The sequence below is a fragment of the Phocoena sinus genome, chromosome 9 (genome assembly GCF_008692025.1).
Source record: "Phocoena sinus isolate mPhoSin1 chromosome 9, mPhoSin1.pri, whole genome shotgun sequence".
NCBI classification, from domain to species: Eukaryota; Metazoa; Chordata; class Mammalia; order Artiodactyla; family Phocoenidae; genus Phocoena; species Phocoena sinus.
This window is the reverse complement of record NC_045771.1, coordinates 58,308,616-58,323,637: the sequence shown is the minus strand read 5'-3', so window position 1 is coordinate 58,323,637 and position 15,022 is coordinate 58,308,616.

The following is a 15,022-nucleotide window of genomic DNA, read 5'->3' as shown; positions in this document are numbered from 1 at the left end:
TAAATCATTCTCTGCTGAAAAAAAAGATGATCGCTTTAGCTCCCTATAACCCACAGGTTACAAACTGGGCCACACCCTAAAGTTTGGCAAGAGGAGGGTTGAGAGTCCCACTGGTTAAAAAAATGCAGGGCAGCCCGATAAGACTGTGCTGCCTTATGCGTTTATTCCTTTCTCTTCTTTGGTCAAGCAGCAAACTGACATCTCCTTTCAAACATGTCTGAGGGTCCAGTCTGTGGAAAGCACGAATACTACACTATCTTATTCTAGTTCTAGTTGAGTTGGTTTTTTGCTAAGAAGGTATTAGCTGATAATTAAGGTGGAAGCTGAGAAGGTTTGAAGGCTGACTTCTGTCTGTGATATTTGTTTGGAAGACATGGAGATTCCTGCCCTACATCACATCTTTTGGGTCATTCGGTTCTCACTGATTATTTAAATAAGACCAGATGAATATTCACTCAAGTACTATTTAGTGTTGTAGCAGGCATGGTGCTAATTGGTGGGTATATAACATGGTTATTGCCCTCGGGGGCCATATAGTCTGTTGGAGATTAAGAGTGTGGGGAGTACTGCGATGGGGGAGCACAGGGTGCTTATGTGTTTGGAGGACGATTAGATGGGCACCTAATCTAGATTTAGGTGGGTGGAATCAAAGAGGGCTTCCTGGAGGATGCAAGAAGCTCAAGCCTTAAATATGAATAGGATTAGAAGAGATGAGGGAGAGATCCAGGCACAGAGGCATTAGAAAACTTGGAAGTTCTGAGGAATGGAAGCATTTCAGCATGGTGGGTTTGTGGAGGGAAGTGGGGAGAGCAGAGGAAGGAGCTGGAGATGAGATTGGTGGATTTAGCAGGAACCAGAGCAAAAAGCACCCTTTCAGCTGTATTCTGGTGTTTGTGTTTTCTTGACTATGTTATGGGAAGTGTTTGGATGATTTTAAGCAGAAACTTGTGTAATGAGAGAGTGCTTTTAAAAAAGATGACTGTGGCTGCAGTGTAGGGAAATGATTAGAAGGAGAACACAGTGGAGACAAAGAAACCAGTTAGGAGGCTGTAGCAGTAATTCTGAAGGAAAACGATGGTGGCCTAGGGTAGTGCTGGTAGAGATGGAGAGAAGTTGGCAGACTTCGTAAATATTTTGGGAGTAGAAGGAAAATACAGACGTTTGGTTGTGGGGAGTGAGGGAGAAGGACTCAGGGAGCACCAGGAGGTTTCTTGGCTGAGCAACTGGCCGCCTGGAGGTATCGTCCATCAAGCAGGGAAAAATTTGAGGGGGGGAAGACTTGGGGTGAGGGAGGAGAGGATAAAGAAGTCAAATCTGGGCATGTTCAGTTTTAGGTGATTGTGGGCGATCCAAGTGGATAGGTCTCATAGATGATTAGATATTTAGGCCTAAAGTCCAAAACGTATACTGGGCCTAGATTTATTAGTAAGGGAGTCAGCAGATTACTGATGTCATGGGAGTGGATGAAATCCCCCACGTTGTACATGTAAATGGAAGAAGTTGACAATAATAAAACCTAGGACAAAAGCCTGAAGAGCTCCGGCATGTAAGCAGTGGACAGTAGAAGAGGAAAATCCATAAAGGTGACTGAGAAGGAACAGCCACGTGGGATGGAGGAAAACCGTAGTGTTTCCATCACAGAAGGCAAGGAAACAGGTTGTTTGGGGGAGGAGAGCAAGAGAGGTCAAGTAAGGCTAAAAAGATGACATAAATTAGCAAATTGGAGATCACTGGTGACCTTGGTGAGGATGGTTTCAATGGAATGAAATCCTACTGAGAGAAAGTGGAAGAGTGAGGAAATAAACACATCTGGAGTAGAATTTAAGTTACATCAGGAGTATAATAGGAGTCGGGAGAGAGCTGGGATATAGTTTAAGGGTGATATTAGGATTAATATGGAAGAGAATTGTGTGTGTTAGAATGAGACCATCCAAAGCAGATGTTTAATCTTCATACAAACCCCATTTTAAAGCCTTCCATTGAAATGTTCTTCTCCTTCTTTAGGTTTCCTACATTAGATTTCTCCTCATTTGCTTTTTATTACTGAAGCAAGGAGCCCTTAAATGCTTGCAGATATTTTTTTTAAACTTGGTAGTGAATGATCAGTTTTTTTTCAGGAGATCCCTTTAAAATGTGTAGACAGAGTCAATTTATTTCATGGTTTTTGAATCCCAGTTAATCTGGGAGATTCCTCTGGGATTCGGTGCCCCATTTTTCATGTCTAGAAATATGAAATAGACAACCACTTCTATACTTAAGCACAACTCTGAGTATTCTAGAGTGTACAAATTGTATGGATATAGGTGTTTTGTGATATCTTGTTACTGACTGTTCCAAGCCCTGTTAATTCAGAGGGATATATTAGGGCACACAGATTTCTGCTCTTGAGTCCACCTTTTTCTTTGAGAAGATGCTGATTACATTTCTTCAGCTAGTTCCAAATCCGTCTTTCAATTGAAGAGCGCCAGAATGCTAATGCATTCTAAAAGTCCACTCTGGGTTCTTAGGACTTTGGTTGGCTTGGTTTCCAGAATTATATTTTTTAATTCTTTTCAAGTGGCTGAAAGAAATAAGGAGACTTCTGCTTCAGTTGCAGCTGAAGAGTCTGGGTGTTGGTACTTGATTGATTCACCCATTAAGTTGAATTGAGATGTATTACATATAGAAAAAGAATTATAAAGATTTAATTATATATACCATATTTAGAATTTATATAATTTATATTTCATCTTTTAAAAATAACTAGCAAATTAAGTTAATGGTATTACTGACAAACTCTTTAGAGTTTAAATTTGATTTTAACCTTTAGAATTCTCTACTTGCATAGATAATCTTCCAGTTAGTTAATGTGACATCATAACTACCTATTATATAGTGTGTTAAGTACTGTGCTAGGAATTTTACATAAATTATCTCAAACCTCCAAAAATCATTATCTATATCTTGGTGGGGTATGTTTTATTATTCCCAAGTTTACAAGTAAAAAAACTGAGGCTTAGAGAGATGAAGTAACTTGTCTGAGGCTTCCCAGGTATGCTAGAATGGGTCAAGCCCATTCTTGGGCATGGATCTGTTGCCTATTGTACATTTTTAAATGCCTTGTACTTCTAGTATCTAGTATCTATCACCATGATAACTGATCAGTTAATTAAAAGGGCTAGTTGTTCATTGACTGGCTTCATTTAAATGTGAGGTCTTTAATGACAGAGACAATGCCTATTTTATTCACACGTTCAACTCTAGATCCTAGTACAGTGCCTGCTGAATAAGAGATGCTCAACAAATATTTACTCAACAAATGAAGACTGATTTGCATGACGTAACTGGAGAATATGGAACTAAATGTAAATTCTGGTTGTTTTCTTCACTGATGGTTTACCATTTAACCCGCACCCTTAAAAATTTATTTTTGTTAATAGGTAAGAGTGGCAATCAACATATGAAATTTACTTGAATAATACGTGAATATATTTTAGCCAGCTCACCTGATAATAACACCTAATTATTCCTTGATATCTCATAAAGATTTTATTTTATTAAGTCAAATTTATGAAGGACGAAGTGATTGAAGAATAGGAAAAAGCTAATTTTATTAATGATAAAGCCACACAGTTTTAGAGTTGAAAGATAATTTAGATATCATCCAAATCATAATCGTAATTATAGTGTGTGGAATCAGGATTTGTTTTACTACCATATTTCTAATGTCTGGCAGATGTCAGTTACACATCAGGTATTCAATAAGGTTTAGTTGCATGAAATAATACATTTTATAAATGAGAAGACATGCCTAGAGAGGTTATGTGACTGGTAGCTTATGGTAGACCCATAACCAGGGATCACCTGATTCCCACTCTCCTGCTCTTTTCTTTAAATTAAAATAATATCTAGCATTTGTCTGGAATATTTTGCAATATTTAACCTTTACAACAATCTGAAGATTAGTTATGATTTTACAGAGGATAAATTGAGGTTCAACAAACTTAAAGGTATTCTCCAGATCAGTAGTCCTCAAAGTGTAGTCCCTGGACCAATAATACTAGCATCACCTTAGAACTTGTTAGAGAGAAAAATTGCATGCCCCATCTCAGACCTACTAAATCAGAAACTCTGGCTGTGGGTTAGCAGCAATCTGTGTTTTAATAACCCTCCAGGTGATTTAGTATTGAAGATTGTTACTGTTAAGTTAAACTTGAATTAGATAGATCTAAATCTAGTATCATGGAGAATAGCTGTGAGCATAACAGGATAGAAAAGTGGGAAAGTCCAGTTAAGAAAATGTTAATTCCTTTATTCTCCTTCACTCCAAAGAGCCTCCTCCACATCCATTTTTGTTCTCTAATACATCTGTTGACTTAATATGTCTTTTCTTGATTCTCCTTGCTTCAAGAGGATGGGTAGCTGACCATTCTGAAAGGCTATTAATTGTTCTTTACTCACAGTATTTTTTAACATCGAAGGAAGACTGTTTTTATGTTTTGGTTTTTTTTTTGCTGATCCAGACTTTATTTAAGGCTATTAGGGTAACATAGCATTTACAGTGGAAAAATGTGTGTTGAAGGATATACCTTAACTCTTCAAGAAAGCTGAGTGTGATTGGCCTAATGGTTAGAACTTCGTGCTAATGAAGTCTGGTTTGTAGCATCAGTTCCCCTCTGGAACAATTAACTTCTCCCTGTTTCAGTAGCTTGGAATGCACTGCTCTGTGGACCTGGGGTGTAATTCCCTGGGTAATTAAATAGTTCAGGTGAGGCAGGAAAGTTTCATGGTTTCCTGCAAATCCATTACTCATTCTAGAAAATGCTCCCAAAAGTCCAGGTGATGTTTTGAAACATTTTATTTCTATATTGACATCACAGACATATATGCTCCTATTTCCTGTAGTTCCCATATCACGTTTTGATACTTGAATTAATATGGCACTCCACAGCCTTAAAAAATGGATTTTCCTTCTGAAACACCCAAGAGAGTAAGTAAGAGGATGGATCTTCCTGTTCAGAACTTCAGAATGTGGAATATGCTGGTCTAAAACAATCACGGAAGTCATTGTTTTTGCCTGTGAGTCCCTACTGGGTTTTCTGACAGGCTCCTTATGTTACAACTGTAGCCACTTAGGCACAACTGCAAACCCAGTCCTGCCTAGACTCTGGAAATAGGCCCTGTCCTTGTACATGATGAATTGAAGAAGCTCCAGTTCTAGCGTTTTCTAACTACCATTCATTGGATTTGACTCTGTGGCACTCTTCTTTTATCTGGGCTTCATATATCCGAAACCGAGTCTACATGTTAAGCCCGTTCTTACAACATATGTCTTTATCTTGTCTTCTTGCACCTGAGTTCCTCTTTTGATAATGTGCTTGTTTCCTCTCTAATTGGCTTTATTCACTCTATTCACTCATTCATGCATTCATTCACTCAACAAACCTAATGTCTATGCAAGATACAATGTTGGAAACTGGACCTGAGATACGATCTTGGCAATCCAACCTTTTCTGACACCCTGGAGACTGGAGTCTTGCCCCTAGACTTCAGCACCATGTCTCCACATTCATGTCTGCTACTGTTGCAGACCTACCTGCCTGTATCTGCTTCCTCAGGTATCTGTATTCCAGCACCTGTTGCAACACCTGCATTCCTTTTTGCAGGATCTCACTGATGGCACTCCTGGCTTGGCCCAGCACATACTAGTTATCTCTGTGTTTTCCCTGCTTCTGACTTCCAGCTATTGCCTGCAGCTGATTCCATTGCTGTTGCACCCGTTCCCAGTCTTCACTTTTCTCTCAGAATCTCCTTCTGCAAGACGAGGATGGGTTTTACCAGTTCCTCTAGCCACATCTTGTTTTGGATTGCATCCTCAACAATCAGTGATGGAGTTCCAATTGTGCCAGGTGCAGATGCAGGGATAGAGGGATAAGATATAGATTACAATCTCAGGAGACATCACAAATGCAGTAGATCCTCCCCAGTTGTGAGGGGACGGAGATATTTCAGTTTGAGGTACTTAAGATTTTAGGGAGAAAATAAGGTTATAGAGGGATTAAAGGCAGGCCCTTATAAATCTTTGTATCATCTCTAGAGCATCAAGACAGCATGCTAAATGAAGAGAGTATCAGTGACATTTTTCACGTCTTAAATTACTAATAATGGTTATGGTACAATTGCTTTCCATTTACCATATCTTGCTCAGTAGAAATTTCTCGGGGTCCTTCTCCCCTGCCATTTCAATGAAATGCCCATAAATTTGCTTTGCTTTGCTGAAGATAATATGCATGTGAAAGGATTTTTCCCCCTGTATCTCTTTCTCCATCCAAATGTGCAGTGCCTTTCAGATATCGTGATTCGAATTGTTGACTCCTGCATCTTCAGTCCCAGAGGTAACTCTCTAAAGCACATGCCATCAGGCCCCTCTCACACAAATATCACTTTCCTCCTTCCTTGCAGCTGCAGGAGTACCATTTTAAGGTCCTGGTTTATGTCTCCTCAGATTCCCTTATTTCCTAAAGCCTCAAGGCAAAAACCTCTGTTACTGCCATGCCATCTGCTTTACTTTACTTTTTTATTCCCAACACCCAATTTCTTCTTTTTCTAATTATCCCCAACAGGAGTGACTCATAATTCTTATATACTGGAACTAAAAAAAGTACACAAAACTAAATCTGCATATACTGAAACCCCTTGTTTACTAAAATTTGAAGTAGGGGCAGTTCACTAATGGGGAGGGATTACTTTACCTAACCGGAGAAAATAAGGCATTATCTCATTAGAACAAAGATATTTTGCACTTATTCAGTGTACAATGTATTAACAAGGTTTAAGGGAGTCCGTAAGGAGGATCAGAGAGCAAGAAGTAACTGATTCTACTTGGGAAGGTTGAGCAGGGAAAGGGAATGTTGAAATTGACTCTTGGAGGAAATTCATCAGGCAGAAAAGAAAAGGAAACCCTTTCTAGGGAGATGGTACCACATGTGTAGAGGCAGGTGACATTTATCATAATTTGTACTCAAAAATAATTAATGTTATAACAATTATTATCAGCAAGGTGTGTCATGTGCTACTGGTGTCTAGTGGATAGAGGCCAGGGACGCTGCTAAATATCCTACAATACACAGGACAGATTCCATAACATGTGGTCATCCACCTCAAATGTCAACATTGCCTCTGCTCTATAAGGTAGGTCCCATGAGACCTGGAACCTAGCCTGTCTTATTCACCCCTGTGTCAACAGAACCTAGCATAATTTGAGGCAGAGTTGGTACTGATTTAACATTTGTTGAGTGAATGGAGGCATGAAAGAAGAGGGGAAATGTTTGGGGAGGGAAAATACATATTCAGAGTTAGAAGTTAGGGTATAGTTAAAGAGCAGTGGGAAAATAATAAGGCTATCAGTAAAGTAAAGAGAAATTAGGAAGGGCATCTTGTGCTATCTTAAGGAGTCTTCTTTTAATGTATAGTCCATCGAGAACTGCTCCATGGAGGGTTTTAAGCAGGAGACTGATGCCATCTGATTTATGTTTTAGTAGGGTGACCAAGCAGTGAGGAAAGAGTCTGGAGGCTGGGCAGTCACTTAGAAAGGCATTGTAGTAGTACCAGAATGATGAGGGCCTAACCTAAGGCTGAAGCAGTGAAGATAGTTAGAGAGAAGAGGACAGATTTGAGAGATATTTAAGACTTAGAATTCTTAGGACTTGGTGATTAATTAAATATAGAAAGTGGGGGAGAAGTTTCTGCCTTGGACTGCTAAGTGGATGTTGGTATCATTACTTGAGATGAGGAAGATAGAAGGAGAAGCAGAATTTGTATGTGTGTGTGAGCTTGTCTCTGTATACTCATTAAAACATTAGCTTATATCAGTACACTCAACAGACATTTGATTAACCAGTTTCCCAGGCACTAAGGGTAGCAAGGTAAATAAGTCCAGTTTTTAAGAAGCTAACATGTTCATAGCAGCACTGTTCACAATAGCCAAAAGGTGGGAACAACCAAATGTCCATCGACAGATGAGTGGATTAACAAAATGTGGTGTATCCATACAATGGAATTTTGTTCAGCCATAGAAAGAACGAAGTAATGATACATGCTTTAACACATATGAACATCAAAAATATTATGCTAAGTGAAGGAAGCCAGACATCAAAGGTTGTATAATGTATGATCGCATTTATTTGAGATATCCAGAATAGGTAAATCTATAGAGACAGAAAACATACTAGTGGTGGCAACGGAGAATGACTTCTTAATGGGTATGGAGTTTCCTTTGATGATGATGAAAATGTTCCGGAGCTATATAGTAGTTATAATTGCATGACACTGTGGATATACTAACTGTACTTTATACTTTAAGATGGTTAATTTTATGTTATGTGAATTTCACCTCAATAATTTTTTTTAAAAGGAAGCTCGCAGTCATGAGAAAGATAGACTAGTAAAAAATATGGCAAATCAATGTGAGCCATCTATAATTGCCTCAAATAATACAAAATGTTCTTCAAGCTGAAGAAACTGTCCAGAAAAAGCCTCAGTGACTATGAAAGCCCATGGCAGGAGCAGGGAGCAAGAAGGGATTGAAGAGACCATTTGCTCTATTTTTATAGTCCTAATTGCTGCACTTCATGTAAGGCGTAATGGAGTTACTCCAGAGACCTAAAGTGGTTCCATCAATGTCTTGTGACCAGTCAGTGGCAAAGGTCTGAAATAGTACATACAGTTCATCAGTTCTCGGAACTTGAATCTTTTCTTTATGTAGACTTCATCTCCAAAATATTTGCAGGAAGTAAAGTCAGAGGATGATAGTGATAAGTTGAAGGATTACAAATAGAAAAATAATTGAGAAAGAATAGTGGAAACTCATGACACAACTTAAAATCGAATGGCCTTTAATGTATTAGACAAATTTCCCAAAGAACATTAAGGAATCTCCACTACTTATGTTGTTTTTGGAAGTAAAGAGTGGGCCAAAAGATGCACTGTAGTGACCAATAAGGAATTGGCAGAGTGGTGTCACAAGTAACTGAAGGTGTTTTCCTAATGTAAAATGACCATATTTACCCCCTTATTTTCTACAGATCTTTTAAAAGATAGAATGTTGTTTTGTACATGTTTACAATACCTTCCAAATATGGTAACGGAGAACTGGAATCACTTAATAGTTAGGATAGCTCCATCCTCAACACGGGAAGAAATATTACTTGACCTACCTCCTTCTCAAGGGAATCATTTGTCCATTCATTCAGCAAACATGTATTGAATCAGAGGCACTGAGAAGAGAAGGACGCTTAAGATGAAAATTGCCTTCAAGTTGCTCATAATTTAGCGGGGATGTGTGAGAGAGAAACAAAACAATGTGACAGAGATCTTTTTGTGGGAAAACAGAAATGAGGTATCTAACTTTGCCTGAGAATATTAAGGTGAATCCCCAAGAGGAGATGATGAGTCCTGATGGGTTAGAGTTTGTTAGGTTGGCACTGCATGAAATAAACAGGAATATATAAAATATAGCACCATGGTTCAATCAAGTTATTCATTCATTTATTAAATACTAATTTTATGCCTACTGTCTCTCAGGCACTGTGACAGGCATTGATAATCTAAGGTGAGAGAGTTCCTGCTTCATAATCTTATAGACCAGCAGAAAAGACAGGCATTAAGCATGTCTGCATAATAAACTAATGAATCCTCTGACAGGAAATATGTGGGGTGCTATGGGAGTACATGGCAGGTGTCCTGACCTGGCCATGGGACACAGGGAAGAACTCTGAGGAAATGACAGACTCAGAATTAGAATGGTGTCTTGGTCAGCTTGGGCTGCCATAACAAAATACCGTGACTGGGGACTTAAAAAAAAGACATTTTTTTCCTTACAGTTCAGGAGGCTAGGAAGTCCAAAGTCAAGGTGCCTGCAGATTTGGTTCCTGATGAGAACCCTCTTCTGGCTCACAGATGGTTGCCTTCTTGCTGTGTTCTCACATGGAAGAGAAAGAAAGAGAGAGCTCTGGTCTCTCTTTCTCTTCTTAAAAGGACACTAATCCCCTCATGAAAGCCTCACCCTCATGACCTCATCTAAACCGAATTACCACCACAAAGTCTCACCTCCAAATACCATCACACTGGGGATTAGGGTTTCAACGTTTGAATTTTTTTTGCGGGGTGGGGGGACACAAACATTCAGTCCGTAAACGATGGGTACCATGTAGCCAAAGGAAGGGAGATGGGTGAGGTAGGGGTTGAGTTCATAGAGGGATATCCCAGGTTATCCAGAGGACAGTCAGGGAGGGCCTTGAAAGGCATCTTAAGGAATTTGTCTTAGCAGCAGTGAGAATCCACTGAAGATAGTTAAACCCTAGTCCAAACATTAACCCTAACTCTCACTCTAATGCTAACCCTGATCAGATTTTGTTTAGAAGGATAACTCTGTCTGTGGTCTAGAGAATGGATTTGAGAGAGGAGACTGGAACGTGACCCTTTAAGAGACTCTTCCAGATAAGAGATGAATGGTAGTGGGGTGTGGGGTGATAACATCAGGTGAGAAGAGAACTAGGTGGATTTGGAACGTGAGAATCAGAAACGGGTATACCTACCAGGTTTCTGCCTTGTTGTGGTAACATTTCTGAGACAGAAGAGTGGATCTGAGCTTGTGAAAATTATAAATTCCTTTTCAGGCATGTTGTGTTTGAAATATCTGAATATAATTTCCCATGGCCAGAACATGTGGGCTGCTTGTGGTAAAGAATCACAGGTGAAGCAGAGAAGTAGGCAGTATCCATGTCATGGAGGACAAAGGTATATCTTGTAAGGTATGGAGAACCACTGAGGGATTTTCAGTAGGGCACTTTTGTGTTTTAGAACAATTATTCTGGCAACAGAAGAATACATCATAAGGAACGGATACTGGAGGCAGGCGGTTAAAAAGCTGCTATATCACATGACACGGTGGTGGTAGGCTGGACGGGAAAAAGGAGAATCATATTTCAAGGACACATTCATAGAATTTGTTGTGAGAATGTCAGGATTAAGAAAAGAGTTGTGAATGATTCCTAAATGTCCTTTGGAACACTGAGTGGATGATGATGTCGTTAACAGAGATGGGGAAAGTAGGGGGAAAGGCAGAGTTGTGAATTTGAACTTCGATTTGCACAAGGTATCTTTGAGATGGTGCAGGATGTCCATCTGCTGCTGACTAGCAGGCGACAGCTGCTAGTTTCTGTGACATCACTACTGGTAGCCTTATTAATGCTGGCTTATTTCAGTTTCCCTCTGTAAGTCCTTTCTTCCTCTTGGTCCATAAAGATGAGCCGCCTCTTCTCTCTGTACACTATTTCTCTGAGAAGACCTTTTATCAAGGAGATAACCAAATATCACCACTCTAACGTAAGCACTATCACTAAAGGTTGATTCTTGTTCTATGAACTCAGCATTAGCCTTATATATACAACTAGTTCTAGATATTTCTATTTGGATGTTTTGTCATTTTCTCAATTCAACGTACATCAAAGCTTTCCAAAATTCTTTTATTATGTCCAGAATCCATATCATTTTTCCTGAATCTCTTTGTGCATTAATGTTCTCTAGTCATACACATCTGAAACTTCAGGATCATCTCTGGTTCTTCCACAGTCGTCATTCTCCAAATTCAATCAATCATAAATTCCTATTTTTTTCCTTTATGCTACTTGTTTCAATTTTTCTTATATTGTTATCCCCGATGTTCTAGTTAATAAAAAGAAAAGAAAAACAGTTATTAAGAACCTACTGTGTGCCAGGTAATCAAAGGTGCTCAGAGTGTAGTACCACTGGAACGGCAAATACGTAAACCTACAAATACCATTTAATATGATACGGAATCCCTGCTGAGTGCAATGTATAGTGGAGGTCCTAAGAATTCAAACTATGAAAATCAAGGAAACATTTACAAGAGAAGAAAAACCCTAGCTGAGTCTTGAAAACGAATAGGAATGGCATGGTAGAGAAGCAGAGAAAGATGTACTGTTAGAGGGCAGAGCATGAACAAGAGAGTTGAAGCTTAGGAAAGGTATGGCATGTTGAAGCTACCCTCCATAGTTAGTATGGCTAGAATACAAATTATGCAGCAGAAAGTGACTGGAAATAAAGCTCAAGACTGACCAGATCAACCATCCTAAGTAAGGAATACATCACCCTACACCCAGATTGCTATCCCAGCTTTTGAGCTGCTTTTGATGCCTCTAGTCTCTCACTCACATGACTGACAAAAATTTATTTTATGTGGTATTTAGAATGAGCTTTCAAAGTACTGTCATGTATATGACCCATTTACCCATCACAACAACCCCTTGAGGTGGTAGCAAGCTGAAATTGGTAATTTTCTCAGTATTAACAAAGCTAAGTTTAGGCCCTAGATCTTCTGTATCAGACTGCCAAATGCTTGCCATTTGTCTGTGCATTTTGTGTACTTCTGTCAAACTATCTTGTATACAAAGCTATGATTATCAACCTGTTGCTCAACAACTTTTATTAGCTCCCTATTATCGTACATTAGCAAGAGAAACTTCTCTGCTTGACGTTTTCAAAGCTCTCCATAATTTGGAACCATCCTACATATATAATCTGATTTTCTACTTCTCCAGAAAATTTACCTTTGCACTTCGGTTATCAATTGGTGCCTAATAAACTAGCCCAAAACTTAGTGGCTTAAAACAAATTCTTTATTTATAGACTGGGAATTCAAGTAGGGTTTAGCTGGGTGATTATCGTGTTCTACTTTTTATTGAGTGAGGTCACTCAAGGTTCAGCTAGCAGCTGGTCTGGTCCACAGAGTCCAAGACGGCTTTGTTCATATATCTCTTGGCATTACAGAGATGCCCGAAAGCCCGGGCTCAGCTGGGACTGTTGACAGAAATGCCTACATGAGGCATCTCTAGCACAGCAGTCAGTTTTCATATTTGGCTCCCACAGAGAGCATTCTAAAGGACTAAAGCAGAAGCTGCAAGACTTTTTCTGTCTTAGCCACGGAAATTACACAGCGTCACTTCTACCTCATTCTGTAATCATAAAGAGAGCCTCAGTGCCAACTGAGATTCAGTAGGATGGGATTACACAGGGGTGTGATTACCTGGATGTGTGGTTTATTAGGGAGTAAGCTTTGGAGACTAATACACACATTTAGCTTTAGTCAGCTTCTCATTGCTTGTGCACACGCCATAGTTATTCCTGCATCTGGACGTTTACCCATGTTGATCTTCCCACAGATTCCATTCCACCTCTCCTTTGGCTTACCTAAATCCTACCAGTCTTTCAAGGATTGTTCAAGTCTCATCTTGAGCATTTTGAATCTTTCTCTGAATACTCTTGTTCTTAAAAAATCTTCTCTATATTTAAAATACAATAGTATTTATGGTCTGGCAGTAGGACTAGAAAGGAGGAGACTGAGTTGGAGATATCTGGGGGGAAGAATCAACAGGGCTAGTCACCCGTTTGAATGTTGTGGGCTAGTGACGGGAATCAGTCAGAGATGTTGTAGATTCGAAGCTCGATAGGTGAGAGGATTGAGCTACAATTTACAGAATCACGAAATACCAGATGAGCAGTGGTTTTGGGGAAAAGATTAATTCCCTTTTGAACATGTTACTTTGGAGGTGTAGTGGAAGAGCCAGATGAAGGTGTCTTGCGAACAATAAAGGGAAAGGAGTGGAGATTGGGAGAGAGGTCAGAATTAGAGAGAGAGATCTGGGATCCACCTGGTGAGGAGGTGCTGGTTGAAGCTGTGGGGTTGAATAAGCTTGCCAGAGGAGAAGTTGTGGAGATGGAAACCAAAACAGCCAAGGGCAGATCTGAGGGGAATTTTTGCAGCAGAAAGAATCTGAGGATCCAGAGAAAGAACAAAGAGACAGGAGGAGACCTGAGAGAGTGCAAAGCTCCTTAATCCAAAGGAGGAAGGTAAAGATGGTCAAGTATTAAGGCTGAAAATGTGTTTAAGAAGCAGGGAATAAAGAAGACCAGCGAACTTTATCATGAAGAGGTCACTGGCCACTGATCTAGGAATCATTAGGAGGAAAGCTAGACTGGACCTAGTATAAGTGGGTGGTAGGGTTAGGGAGCAGGAGAGTAGTGAGGACAGACTGGCCACTTTTTCAAGAAGTTTAGCAATAAAGAAAAAATAGGATATCCTCTGTAATAGAATTACAAATAGAACTCTTAATGATGACCATTCTTCTCTGATGCTGGTCGTTATGTGGGAGTCGTGTGTGTGTGCGTGCGTGTGTGTGTGTTGGCGGGGGGGTGGGGGGTGGGGGGGGTGGGGGGTGGAGGTATATATTATGTAGCAGTATTTTACCAGCCAGATTCTGTATTAAAATCACCGGAGGACCAATTATACTCTTTAAGGCCCCAAACCAGACTTACTGAGAATTTTTAGAGGTGGGTCCCAGGCATCTGCAGGTTAAAAAAAAAAATCTTATAGACACTGACTTAAGGGTTTAGGTATATCCAGGGACCTGGAGCTTCACAAAACAGTTGATGTCTTCATAGGGGGTAGGGCTAAAATGGAATTAAGTTTTTAAATTGGAAAATAAAAACTACAGTAAGAATTCAATATGCAAAAAAGTAAACATAGAAGACAAATATCTCTATATTGAAGACAAACATTTTAGTAACAACAGAAGAAGTCATATACTTCAGATAGACTTTTTTTTGCTTCAGCAAGCAACACAGACAGTTTTATGAAAGTCTATCATCAGAATTCCAAGCCATTTTCCTTTTCCTCTTTTTTTTTTTTTTAAACTGGGCTGGGGGAGGAGAGTAAAAAGAATGTGGTTTGCGAGGCCAGTTAAAGCTCAGAAATTATTTCAAGCCAAACACTTTTTCTAGTTTGCACTTTTTGAAGTCTGCAAGTCTGGATATTGGGGGCAGGGGAGTGAGGAAAACTGTGGAACCATTTGTCATTTCCTGGGAGGAACCCTACCCTTAACCCTTAAGGGAACCACATTTGAATACACATACTTCTGGGATTTGACCAAGAGTAGGTCCAACCCTAGCCATTTTCTTTCTGTAT